Source organism: Schistocerca americana, chromosome 7 (assembly GCF_021461395.2).
Source record: "Schistocerca americana isolate TAMUIC-IGC-003095 chromosome 7, iqSchAmer2.1, whole genome shotgun sequence".
Taxonomy (NCBI): domain Eukaryota; kingdom Metazoa; phylum Arthropoda; class Insecta; order Orthoptera; family Acrididae; genus Schistocerca; species Schistocerca americana.
Genome location: NC_060125.1, coordinates 45792220 through 45804652, shown reverse-complemented (window position 1 = coordinate 45804652; position 12433 = coordinate 45792220). Strand labels below are relative to the sequence as shown.

Sequence of the window (12433 nt, the reverse complement as noted above, 5' to 3'; positions counted from 1 at the left end):
ATCCTACCGAAAAAAGAAACAGGTTTCGCAGCGAGGTTCTTTGAGATATTGCTAGAGATTGAAGTCTCTGGAGCTCTTTCCTCGCACGTCAGATTGGCCGAGCGGTCTAAGGCGCCAGATTTAAGCTCTGGTTCCCGTAAGGGAGCGTGGGTGCGAACCACACATTTGACAATGCATTTTAAACATTCTGAAACTAACATACTCCCTTGATCTTTCAGAACAAGTAAATTATGCAGAAACACGCCATGCAGATTTAACTAGAGACGACAGTGACAGCCCGAGCGGTCGAAAAGAAATAGCGGAACATACTTTTCCTGCGTCGAGGTGTAGCTCTTCTCACGGACGTCTCCGTTGTTGTTGTGCTGTGGCCCTGGGTTCCAAGCGACAGCGAGAAAACCTCAACAGCAACGCATACGTGTTTAAATGAATCGAAAGGCCTTAATAAAGATAGATGAAACGGTGGCTCAGGTGCTGGAGTTCTGAAGCGGCCGTATTGCGTGGGCAGTAAGCTCACTAAGTTAGTGTGTCATGCTAACAACGGGAAGGCTATGGGTTAGATCCCACCAAGGGCTATTCCATATTGCTTCCCTAAAAGGCAGCGCGAGAGACTGCCAGGCAAATCCCAAGTGATCTGTACAAGGACTAGGATGTCCGCACGTCTGGAAACGTTCTCGCCGACTTGTGTGCCACGCTGGCGACACGGGTTCTCGTCCGATCACCGAAGTTAAGCAGCGTTTTTACGTGCTTAGTACACGGCTCGGTGGCTAACTAAGAAGTCTGCGTGCTGTTGGATTCTTTAATTTTGCCTTTTCCCTTAGTTTTCGGTGTTGCTGCGAGGTAATGATACGGTCCAGCACGCCTACCCCTCTCTTGCCTCTCGGGACGCAAATTCGCGAACCTGCGGCCACAGTCAAATGAAAGGGTCCGTTGTGCGTTTGTCGAGTTGGTCTCTCCCAGTCGTTTCTAGCGCCTATCCTCTACATATACGCCCATTTGCAAGCGTCAGCTTTCGCGTCAGCCGAGCAAAGTCGAGACAAGTCGACACATGGGGACACACGATGCTGTGAATTGCAATCCGTACTAGCCTAGGCGGAGCGGGACGAGTGGCGAAGGAAAACCATTCGTAACACGACAGTTCGGAAATTCGACGATCGCGAGCGTTGGAAACACTCTCCTGAGTAAAGAAGACAACTTCCGTGCGGTGTCCGGGTTTCGAACCCGGGTCAGCTACTTGGGAAGCAATCATGCTGACCGACACACCACCACCGCCTTCTGCTACGCGCTGCTTGCGCCGTGATGTGTCGCCTTCCCTCCTGGCGCCAGAGGCCGAAGGCAATCTCGCTGTAGGCGCTCAACGCCGAGTGGAAGGCGAGCACATCTGAACCCGTTTTCCTGGTGCTGCTAGGGCCATATACTGAAACTGAGCGCAGAACTAACTTTTACTGAAGAATCTGCCCTTTAATGCACATCAGGGCGAACACGAAATTTCTAATATGAAGTACTCACTGACGATCCAAAGACGTTTCAGTATGTACGCGTCGGTACCACCGGGGCAGTGCCTAAGTATTGTAAAGTGAAGGACGACAGTTTGAGCCTCACGGGAAGTATTTCATTGGCTTCCCACGAGTGCGTAATGCACAGCGTGGCTGTTGCTAGGAAACGGCCTTATTTGCCGTTGGCTAATATCTAGTTTTCTTTGCATCATTGTGAAAATGTTCCTATTACTAAATACAGTTTTGCTAGTTACAGTTCAAACTGGAAACGACGGAAGAATGCGGTCCAACGCGCCACATTGGTTCCCGAAAGGGAGGGTTCATTTCCTACGCCACGTCTGACATTGCGTCTTAAATTTTCTAAAACTGACATAATTCCATCCTACCGAAAAAAGAAACAGGTTTCGCAGCGAGGTTCTTTGAGATATTGCTAGAGATTGAAGTCTCTGGAGCTCTTTCCTCGCACGTCAGATTGGCCGAGCGGTCTAAGGCGCCAGATTTAAGCTCTGGTTCCCGTAAGGGAGCGTGGGTGCGAACCACACATTTGACAATGCATTTTAAACATTCTGAAACTAACATACTCCCTTGATCTTTCAGAACAAGTAAATTATGCAGAAACACGCCATGCAGATTTAACTAGAGACGACAGTGACAGCCCGAGCGGTCGAAAAGAAATAGCGGAACATACTTTTCCTGCGTCGAGGTGTAGCTCTTCTCACGGACGTCTCCGTTGTTGTTGTGCTGTGGCCCTGGGTTCCAAGCGACAGCGAGAAAACCTCAACAGCAACGCATACGTGTTTAAATGAATCGAAAGGCCTTAATAAAGATAGATGAAACGGTGGCTCAGGTGCTGGAGTTCTGAAGCGGCCGTATTGCGTGGGCAGTAAGCTCACTAAGTTAGTGTGTCATGCTAACAACGGGAAGGCTATGGGTTAGATCCCACCAAGGGCTATTCCATATTGCTTCCCTAAAAGGCAGCGCGAGAGACTGCCAGGCAAATCCCAAGTGATCTGTACAAGGACTAGGATGTCCGCACGTCTGGAAACGTTCTCGCCGACTTGTGTGCCACGCTGGCGACACGGGTTCTCGTCCGATCACCGAAGTTAAGCAGCGTTTTTACGTGCTTAGTACACGGCTCGGTGGCTAACTAAGAAGTCTGCGTGCTGTTGGATTCTTTAATTTTGCCTTTTCCCTTAGTTTTCGGTGTTGCTGCGAGGTAATGATACGGTCCAGCACGCTGACCCCTCTCTTGCCTCTCGGGACGCAAATTCGCGAACCTGCGGCCACAGTCAAATGAAAGGGTCCGTTGTGCGTTTGTCGAGTTGGTCTCTCCCAGTCGTTTCTAGCGCCTATCCTCTACATATACGCCCATTTGCAAGCGTCAGCTTTCGCGTCAGCCGAGCAAAGTCGAGACAAGTCGACACATGGGGACACACGATGCTGTGAATTGCAATCCGTACTAGCCTAGGCGGAGCGGGACGAGTGGCGAAGGAAAACCATTCGTAACACGACAGTTCGGAAATTCGACGATCGCGAGCGTTGGAAACACTCTCCTGAGTAAAGAAGACAACTTCCGTGCGGTGTCCGGGTTTCGAACCCGGGTCAGCTACTTGGGAAGCAATCATGCTGACCGACACACCACCACCGCCTTCTGCTACGCGCTGCTTGCGCCGTGATGTGTCGCCTTCCCTCCTGGCGCCAGAGGCCGAAGGCAATCTCGCTGTAGGCGCTCAACGCCGAGTGGAAGGCGAGCACATCTGAACCCGTTTTCCTGGTGCTGCTAGGGCCATATACTGAAACTGAGCGCAGAACTAACTTTTACTGAAGAATCTGCCCTTTAATGCACATCAGGGCGAACACGAAATTTCTAGTATGAAGTACTCACTGACGATCCAAAGACGTTTCAGTATGTACGCGTCGGTACCACCGGGGCAGTGCCTAAGTATTGTAAAGTGAAGGACGACAGTTTGAGCCTCACGGGAAGTATTTCATTGGCTTCCCACGAGTGCGTAATGCACAGCGTGGCTGTTGCTAGGAAACGGCCTTATTTGCCGTTGGCTAATATCTAGTTTTCTTTGCATCATTGTGAAAATGTTCCTATTACTAAATACAGTTTTGCTAGTTACAGTTCAAACTGGAAACGACGGAAGAATGCGGTCCAACGCGCCACATTGGTTCCCGAAAGGGAGGGTGCATTTCCTACGCCACGTCTGACATTGCGTCTTAAATTTTCTAAAACTGACATAATTCCATCCTACCGAAAAAAGAAACAGGTTTCGTAGCGAGGTTCTTTGAGATATTGCTAGAGATTGAAGTCTCTGGAGCTCTTTCCTCGCACGTCAGATTGGCCGAGCGGTCTAAGGCGCCAGATTTAAGCTCTGGTTCCCGTAAGGGAGCGTGGGTGCGAACCACACATTTGACAATGCATTTTAAACATTCTGAAACTAACATACTCCCTTGATCTTTCAGAACAAGTAAATTATGCAGAAACACGCCATGCAGATTTAACTAGAGACGACAGTGACAGCCCGAGCGGTCGAAAAGAAATAGCGGAACATACTTTTCCTGCGTCGAGGTGTAGCTCTTCTCACGGACGTCTCCGTTGTTGTTGTGCTGTGGCCCTGGGTTCCAAGCGACAGCGAGAAAACCTCAACAGCAACGCATACGTGTTTAAATGAATCGAAAGGCCTTAATAAAGATAGATGAAACGGTGGCTCAGGTGCTGGAGTTCTGAAGCGGCCGTATTGCGTGGGCAGTAAGCTCACTAAGTTAGTGTGTCATGCTAACAACGGGAAGGCTATGGGTTAGATCCCACCAAGGGCTATTCCATATTGCTTCCCTAAAAGGCAGCGCGAGAGACTGCCAGGCAAATCCCAAGTGATCTGTACAAGGACTAGGATGTCCGCACGTCTGGAAACGTTCTCGCCGACTTGTGTGCCACGCTGGCGACACGGGTTCTCGTCCGATCACCGAAGTTAAGCAGCGTTTTTACGTGCTTAGTACACGGCTCGGTGGCTAACTAAGAAGTCTGCGTGCTGTTGGATTCTTTAATTTTGCCTTTTCCCTTAGTTTTCGGTGTTGCTGCGAGGTAATGATACGGTCCAGCACGCTGACCCCTCTCTTGCCTCTCGGGACGCAAATTCGCGAACCTGCGGCCACAGTCAAATGAAAGGGTCCGTTGTGCGTTTGTCGAGTTGGTCTCTCCCAGTCGTTTCTAGCGCCTATCCTCTACATATACGCCCATTTGCAAGCGTCAGCTTTCGCGTCAGCCGAGCAAAGTCGAGACAAGTCGACACATGGGGACACACGATGCTGTGAATTGCAATCCGTACTAGCCTAGGCGGAGCGGGACGAGTGGCGAAGGAAAACCATTCGTAACACGACAGTTCGGAAATTCGACGATCGCGAGCGTTGGAAACACTCTCCTGAGTAAAGAAGACAACTTCCGTGCGGTGTCCGGGTTTCGAACCCGGGTCAGCTACTTGGGAAGCAATCATGCTGACCGACACACCACCACCGCCTTCTGCTACGCGCTGCTTGCGCCGTGATGTGTCGCCTTCCCTCCTGGCGCCAGAGGCCGAAGGCAATCTCGCTGTAGGCGCTCAACGCCGAGTGGAAGGCGAGCACATCTGAACCCGTTTTCCTGGTGCTGCTAGGGCCATATACTGAAACTGAGCGCAGAACTAACTTTTACTGAAGAATCTGCCCTTTAATGCACATCAGGGCGAACACGAAATTTCTAGTATGAAGTACTCACTGACGATCCAAAGACGTTTCAGTATGTACGCGTCGGTACCACCGGGGCAGTGCCTAAGTATTGTAAAGTGAAGGACGACAGTTTGAGCCTCACGGGAAGTATTTCATTGGCTTCCCACGAGTGCGTAATGCACAGCGTGGCTGTTGCTAGGAAACGGCCTTATTTGCCGTTGGCTAATATCTAGTTTTCTTTGCATCATTGTGAAAATGTTCCTATTACTAAATACAGTTTTGCTAGTTACAGTTCAAACTGGAAACGACGGAAGAATGCGGTCCAACGCGCCACATTGGTTCCCGAAAGGGAGGGTGCATTTCCTACGCCACGTCTGACATTGCGTCTTAAATTTTCTAAAACTGACATAATTCCATCCTACCGAAAAAAGAAACAGGTTTCGTAGCGAGGTTCTTTGAGATATTGCTAGAGATTGAAGTCTCTGGAGCTCTTTCCTCGCACGTCAGATTGGCCGAGCGGTCTAAGGCGCCAGATTTAAGCTCTGGTTCCCGTAAGGGAGCGTGGGTGCGAACCACACATTTGACAATGCATTTTAAACATTCTGAAACTAACATACTCCCTTGATCTTTCAGAACAAGTAAATTATGCAGAAACACGCCATGCAGATTTAACTAGAGACGACAGTGACAGCCCGAGCGGTCGAAAAGAAATAGCGGAACATACTTTTCCTGCGTCGAGGTGTAGCTCTTCTCACGGACGTCTCCGTTGTTGTTGTGCTGTGGCCCTGGGTTCCAAGCGACAGCGAGAAAACCTCAACAGCAACGCATACGTGTTTAAATGAATCGAAAGGCCTTAATAAAGATAGATGAAACGGTGGCTCAGGTGCTGGAGTTCTGAAGCGGCCGTATTGCGTGGGCAGTAAGCTCACTAAGTTAGTGTGTCATGCTAACAACGGGAAGGCTATGGGTTAGATCCCACCAAGGGCTATTCCATATTGCTTCCCTAAAAGGCAGCGCGAGAGACTGCCAGGCAAATCCCAAGTGATCTGTACAAGGACTAGGATGTCCGCACGTCTGGAAACGTTCTCGCCGACTTGTGTGCCACGCTGGCGACACGGGTTCTCGTCCGATCACCGAAGTTAAGCAGCGTTTTTACGTGCTTAGTACACGGCTCGGTGGCTAACTAAGAAGTCTGCGTGCTGTTGGATTCTTTAATTTTGCCTTTTCCCTTAGTTTTCGGTGTTGCTGCGAGGTAATGATACGGTCCAGCACGCTGACCCCTCTCTTGCCTCTCGGGACGCAAATTCGCGAACCTGCGGCCACAGTCAAATGAAAGGGTCCGTTGTGCGTTTGTCGAGTTGGTCTCTCCCAGTCGTTTCTAGCGCCTATCCTCTACATATACGCCCATTTGCAAGCGTCAGCTTTCGCGTCAGCCGAGCAAAGTCGAGACAAGTCGACACATGGGGACACACGATGCTGTGAATTGCAATCCGTACTAGCCTAGGCGGAGCGGGACGAGTGGCGAAGGAAAACCATTCGTAACACGACAGTTCGGAAATTCGACGATCGCGAGCGTTGGAAACACTCTCCTGAGTAAAGAAGACAACTTCCGTGCGGTGTCCGGGTTTCGAACCCGGGTCAGCTACTTGGGAAGCAATCATGCTGACCGACACACCACCACCGCCTTCTGCTACGCGCTGCTTGCGCCGTGATGTGTCGCCTTCCCTCCTGGCGCCAGAGGCCGAAGGCAATCTCGCTGTAGGCGCTCAACGCCGAGTGGAAGGCGAGCACATCTGAACCCGTTTTCCTGGTGCTGCTAGGGCCATATACTGAAACTGAGCGCAGAACTAACTTTTACTGAAGAATCTGCCCTTTAATGCACATCAGGGCGAACACGAAATTTCTAGTATGAAGTACTCACTGACGATCCAAAGACGTTTCAGTATGTACGCGTCGGTACCACCGGGGCAGTGCCTAAGTATTGTAAAGTGAAGGACGACAGTTTGAGCCTCACGGGAAGTATTTCATTGGCTTCCCACGAGTGCGTAATGCACAGCGTGGCTGTTGCTAGGAAACGGCCTTATTTGCCGTTGGCTAATATCTAGTTTTCTTTGCATCATTGTGAAAATGTTCCTATTACTAAATACAGTTTTGCTAGTTACAGTTCAAACTGGAAACGACGGAAGAATGCGGTCCAACGCGCCACATTGGTTCCCGAAAGGGAGGGTGCATTTCCTACGCCACGTCTGACATTGCGTCTTAAATTTTCTAAAACTGACATAATTCCATCCTACCGAAAAAAGAAACAGGTTTCGTAGCGAGGTTCTTTGAGATATTGCTAGAGATTGAAGTCTCTGGAGCTCTTTCCTCGCACGTCAGATTGGCCGAGCGGTCTAAGGCGCCAGATTTAAGCTCTGGTTCCCGTAAGGGAGCGTGGGTGCGAACCACACATTTGACAATGCATTTTAAACATTCTGAAACTAACATACTCCCTTGATCTTTCAGAACAAGTAAATTATGCAGAAACACGCCATGCAGATTTAACTAGAGACGACAGTGACAGCCCGAGCGGTCGAAAAGAAATAGCGGAACATACTTTTCCTGCGTCGAGGTGTAGCTCTTCTCACGGACGTCTCCGTTGTTGTTGTGCTGTGGCCCTGGGTTCCAAGCGACAGCGAGAAAACCTCAACAGCAACGCATACGTGTTTAAATGAATCGAAAGGCCTTAATAAAGATAGATGAAACGGTGGCTCAGGTGCTGGAGTTCTGAAGCGGCCGTATTGCGTGGGCAGTAAGCTCACTAAGTTAGTGTGTCATGCTAACAACGGGAAGGCTATGGGTTAGATCCCACCAAGGGCTATTCCATATTGCTTCCCTAAAAGGCAGCGCGAGAGACTGCCAGGCAAATCCCAAGTGATCTGTACAAGGACTAGGATGTCCGCACGTCTGGAAACGTTCTCGCCGACTTGTGTGCCACGCTGGCGACACGGGTTCTCGTCCGATCACCGAAGTTAAGCAGCGTTTTTACGTGCTTAGTACACGGCTCGGTGGCTAACTAAGAAGTCTGCGTGCTGTTGGATTCTTTAATTTTGCCTTTTCCCTTAGTTTTCGGTGTTGCTGCGAGGTAATGATACGGTCCAGCACGCCTACCCCTCTCTTGCCTCTCGGGACGCAAATTCGCGAACCTGCGGCCACAGTCAAATGAAAGGGTCCGTTGTGCGTTTGTCGAGTTGGTCTCTCCCAGTCGTTTCTAGCGCCTATCCTCTACATATACGCCCATTTGCAAGCGTCAGCTTTCGCGTCAGCCGAGCAAAGTCGAGACAAGTCGACACATGGGGACACACGATGCTGTGAATTGCAATCCGTACTAGCCTAGGCGGAGCGGGACGAGTGGCGAAGGAAAACCATTCGTAACACGACAGTTCGGAAATTCGACGATCGCGAGCGTTGGAAACACTCTCCTGAGTAAAGAAGACAACTTCCGTGCGGTGTCCGGGTTTCGAACCCGGGTCAGCTACTTGGGAAGCAATCATGCTGACCGACACACCACCACCGCCTTCTGCTACGCGCTGCTTGCGCCGTGATGTGTCGCCTTCCCTCCTGGCGCCAGAGGCCGAAGGCAATCTCGCTGTAGGCGCTCAACGCCGAGTGGAAGGCGAGCACATCTGAACCCGTTTTCCTGGTGCTGCTAGGGCCATATACTGAAACTGAGCGCAGAACTAACTTTTACTGAAGAATCTGCCCTTTAATGCACATCAGGGCGAACACGAAATTTCTAGTATGAAGTACTCACTGACGATCCAAAGACGTTTCAGTATGTACGCGTCGGTACCACCGGGGCAGTGCCTAAGTATTGTAAAGTGAAGGACGACAGTTTGAGCCTCACGGGAAGTATTTCATTGGCTTCCCACGAGTGCGTAATGCACAGCGTGGCTGTTGCTAGGAAACGGCCTTATTTGCCGTTGGCTAATATCTAGTTTTCTTTGCATCATTGTGAAAATGTTCCTATTACTAAATACAGTTTTGCTAGTTACAGTTCAAACTGGAAACGACGGAAGAATGCGGTCCAACGCGCCACATTGGTTCCCGAAAGGGAGGGTGCATTTCCTACGCCACGTCTGACATTGCGTCTTAAATTTTCTAAAACTGACATAATTCCATCCTACCGAAAAAAGAAACAGGTTTCGTAGCGAGGTTCTTTGAGATATTGCTAGAGATTGAAGTCTCTGGAGCTCTTTCCTCGCACGTCAAATTGGCCGAGCGGTCTAAGGCGCCAGATTTAAGCTCTGGTTCCCGTAAGGGAGCGTGGGTGCGAACCACACATTTGACAATGCATTTTAAACATTCTGAAACTAACATACTCCCTTGATCTTTCAGAACAAGTAAATTATGCAGAAACACGCCATGCAGATTTAACTAGAGACGACAGTGACAGCCCGAGCGGTCGAAAAGAAATAGCGGAACATACTTTTCCTGCGTCGAGGTGTAGCTCTTCTCACGGACGTCTCCGTTGTTGTTGTGCTGTGGCCCTGGGTTCCAAGCGACAGCGAGAAAACCTCAACAGCAACGCATACGTGTTTAAATGAATCGAAAGGCCTTAATAAAGATAGATGAAACGGTGGCTCAGGTGCTGGAGTTCTGAAGCGGCCGTATTGCGTGGGCAGTAAGCTCACTAAGTTAGTGTGTCATGCTAACAACGGGAAGGCTATGGGTTAGATCCCACCAAGGGCTATTCCATATTGCTTCCCTAAAAGGCAGCGCGAGAGACTGCCAGGCAAATCCCAAGTGATCTGTACAAGGACTAGGATGTCCGCACGTCTGGAAACGTTCTCGCCGACTTGTGTGCCACGCTGGCGACACGGGTTCTCGTCCGATCACCGAAGTTAAGCAGCGTTTTTACGTGCTTAGTACACGGCTCGGTGGCTAACTAAGAAGTCTGCGTGCTGTTGGATTCTTTAATTTTGCCTTTTCCCTTAGTTTTCGGTGTTGCTGCGAGGTAATGATACGGTCCAGCACGCCTACCCCTCTCTTGCCTCTCGGGACGCAAATTCGCGAACCTGCGGCCACAGTCAAATGAAAGGGTCCGTTGTGCGTTTGTCGAGTTGGTCTCTCCCAGTCGTTTCTAGCGCCTATCCTCTACATATACGCCCATTTGCAAGCGTCAGCTTTCGCGTCAGCCGAGCAAAGTCGAGACAAGTCGACACATGGGGACACACGATGCTGTGAATTGCAATCCGTACTAGCCTAGGCGGAGCGGGACGAGTGGCGAAGGAAAACCATTCGTAACACGACAGTTCGGAAATTCGACGATCGCGAGCGTTGGAAACACTCTCCTGAGTAAAGAAGACAACTTCCGTGCGGTGTCCGGGTTTCGAACCCGGGTCAGCTACTTGGGAAGCAATCATGCTGACCGACACACCACCACCGCCTTCTGCTACGCGCTGCTTGCGCCGTGATGTGTCGCCTTCCCTCCTGGCGCCAGAGGCCGAAGGCAATCTCGCTGTAGGCGCTCAACGCCGAGTGGAAGGCGAGCACATCTGAACCCGTTTTCCTGGTGCTGCTAGGGCCATATACTGAAACTGAGCGCAGAACTAACTTTTACTGAAGAATCTGCCCTTTAATGCACATCAGGGCGAACACGAAATTTCTAGTATGAAGTACTCACTGACGATCCAAAGACGTTTCAGTATGTACGCGTCGGTACCACCGGGGCAGTGCCTAAGTATTGTAAAGTGAAGGACGACAGTTTGAGCCTCACGGGAAGTATTTCATTGGCTTCCCACGAGTGCGTAATGCACAGCGTGGCTGTTGCTAGGAAACGGCCTTATTTGCCGTTGGCTAATATCTAGTTTTCTTTGCATCATTGTGAAAATGTTCCTATTACTAAATACAGTTTTGCTAGTTACAGTTCAAACTGGAAACGACGGAAGAATGCGGTCCAACGCGCCACATTGGTTCCCGAAAGGGAGGGTGCATTTCCTACGCCACGTCTGACATTGCGTCTTAAATTTTCTAAAACTGACATAATTCCATCCTACCGAAAAAAGAAACAGGTTTCGTAGCGAGGTTCTTTGAGATATTGCTAGAGATTGAAGTCTCTGGAGCTCTTTCCTCGCACGTCAAATTGGCCGAGCGGTCTAAGGCGCCAGATTTAAGCTCTGGTTCCCGTAAGGGAGCGTGGGTGCGAACCACACATTTGACAATGCATTTTAAACATTCTGAAACTAACATACTCCCTTGATCTTTCAGAACAAGTAAATTATGCAGAAACACGCCATGCAGATTTAACTAGAGACGACAGTGACAGCCCGAGCGGTCGAAAAGAAATAGCGGAACATACTTTTCCTGCGTCGAGGTGTAGCTCTTCTCACGGACGTCTCCGTTGTTGTTGTGCTGTGGCCCTGGGTTCCAAGCGACAGCGAGAAAACCTCAACAGCAACGCATACGTGTTTAAATGAATCGAAAGGCCTTAATAAAGATAGATGAAACGGTGGCTCAGGTGCTGGAGTTCTGAAGCGGCCGTATTGCGTGGGCAGTAAGCTCACTAAGTTAGTGTGTCATGCTAACAACGGGAAGGCTATGGGTTAGATCCCACCAAGGGCTATTCCATATTGCTTCCCTAAAAGGCAGCGCGAGAGACTGCCAGGCAAATCCCAAGTGATCTGTACAAGGACTAGGATGTCCGCACGTCTGGAAACGTTCTCGCCGACTTGTGTGCCACGCTGGCGACACGGGTTCTCGTCCGATCACCGAAGTTAAGCAGCGTTTTTACGTGCTTAGTACACGGCTCGGTGGCTAACTAAGAAGTCTGCGTGCTGTTGGATTCTTTAATTTTGCCTTTTCCCTTAGTTTTCGGTGTTGCTGCGAGGTAATGATACGGTCCAGCACGCCTACCCCTCTCTTGCCTCTCGGGACGCAAATTCGCGAACCTGCGGCCACAGTCAAATGAAAGGGTCCGTTGTGCGTTTGTCGAGTTGGTCTCTCCCAGTCGTTTCTAGCGCCTATCCTCTACATATACGCCCATTTGCAAGCGTCAGCTTTCGCGTCAGCCGAGCAAAGTCGAGACAAGTCGACACATGGGGACACACGATGCTGTGAATTGCAATCCGTACTAGCCTAGGCGGAGCGGGACGAGTGGCGAAGGAAAACCATTCGTAACACGACAGTTCGGAAATTCGACGATCGCGAGCGTTGGAAACACTCTCCTGAGTAAAGAAGACAACTTCCGTGCG

At 50.2% G+C, this 12433-nt stretch overlaps 7 non-coding genes across 7 annotated transcripts; all 7 read left to right on the top strand.

Moving 5' to 3' along the window:
• The first annotated feature begins 87 nt into the window (after positions 1–87).
• On the top strand, positions 88–171 carry Trnal-uaa. Its single transcript has one exon. It is a non-coding gene; the product is annotated as a tRNA-Leu (tRNA).
• A 1788-nt stretch (positions 172–1959) lies between these two features.
• Trnal-uaa lies at positions 1960–2043 on the top strand. Its single transcript has one exon. It is a non-coding gene; the product is annotated as a tRNA-Leu (tRNA).
• A 1788-nt stretch (positions 2044–3831) lies between these two features.
• Positions 3832–3915, top strand: Trnal-uaa. Its single transcript has one exon. It is a non-coding gene; the product is annotated as a tRNA-Leu (tRNA).
• A 1788-nt stretch (positions 3916–5703) lies between these two features.
• On the top strand, positions 5704–5787 carry Trnal-uaa. Its single transcript has one exon. It is a non-coding gene; the product is annotated as a tRNA-Leu (tRNA).
• A 1788-nt stretch (positions 5788–7575) lies between these two features.
• Trnal-uaa lies at positions 7576–7659 on the top strand. Its single transcript has one exon. It is a non-coding gene; the product is annotated as a tRNA-Leu (tRNA).
• A 1788-nt stretch (positions 7660–9447) lies between these two features.
• On the top strand, positions 9448–9531 carry Trnal-uaa. Its single transcript has one exon. It is a non-coding gene; the product is annotated as a tRNA-Leu (tRNA).
• A 1788-nt stretch (positions 9532–11319) lies between these two features.
• Positions 11320–11403, top strand: Trnal-uaa. The gene has a single exon. It is a non-coding gene; the product is annotated as a tRNA-Leu (tRNA).
• Positions 11404–12433: the final 1030 nt, after the last annotated feature.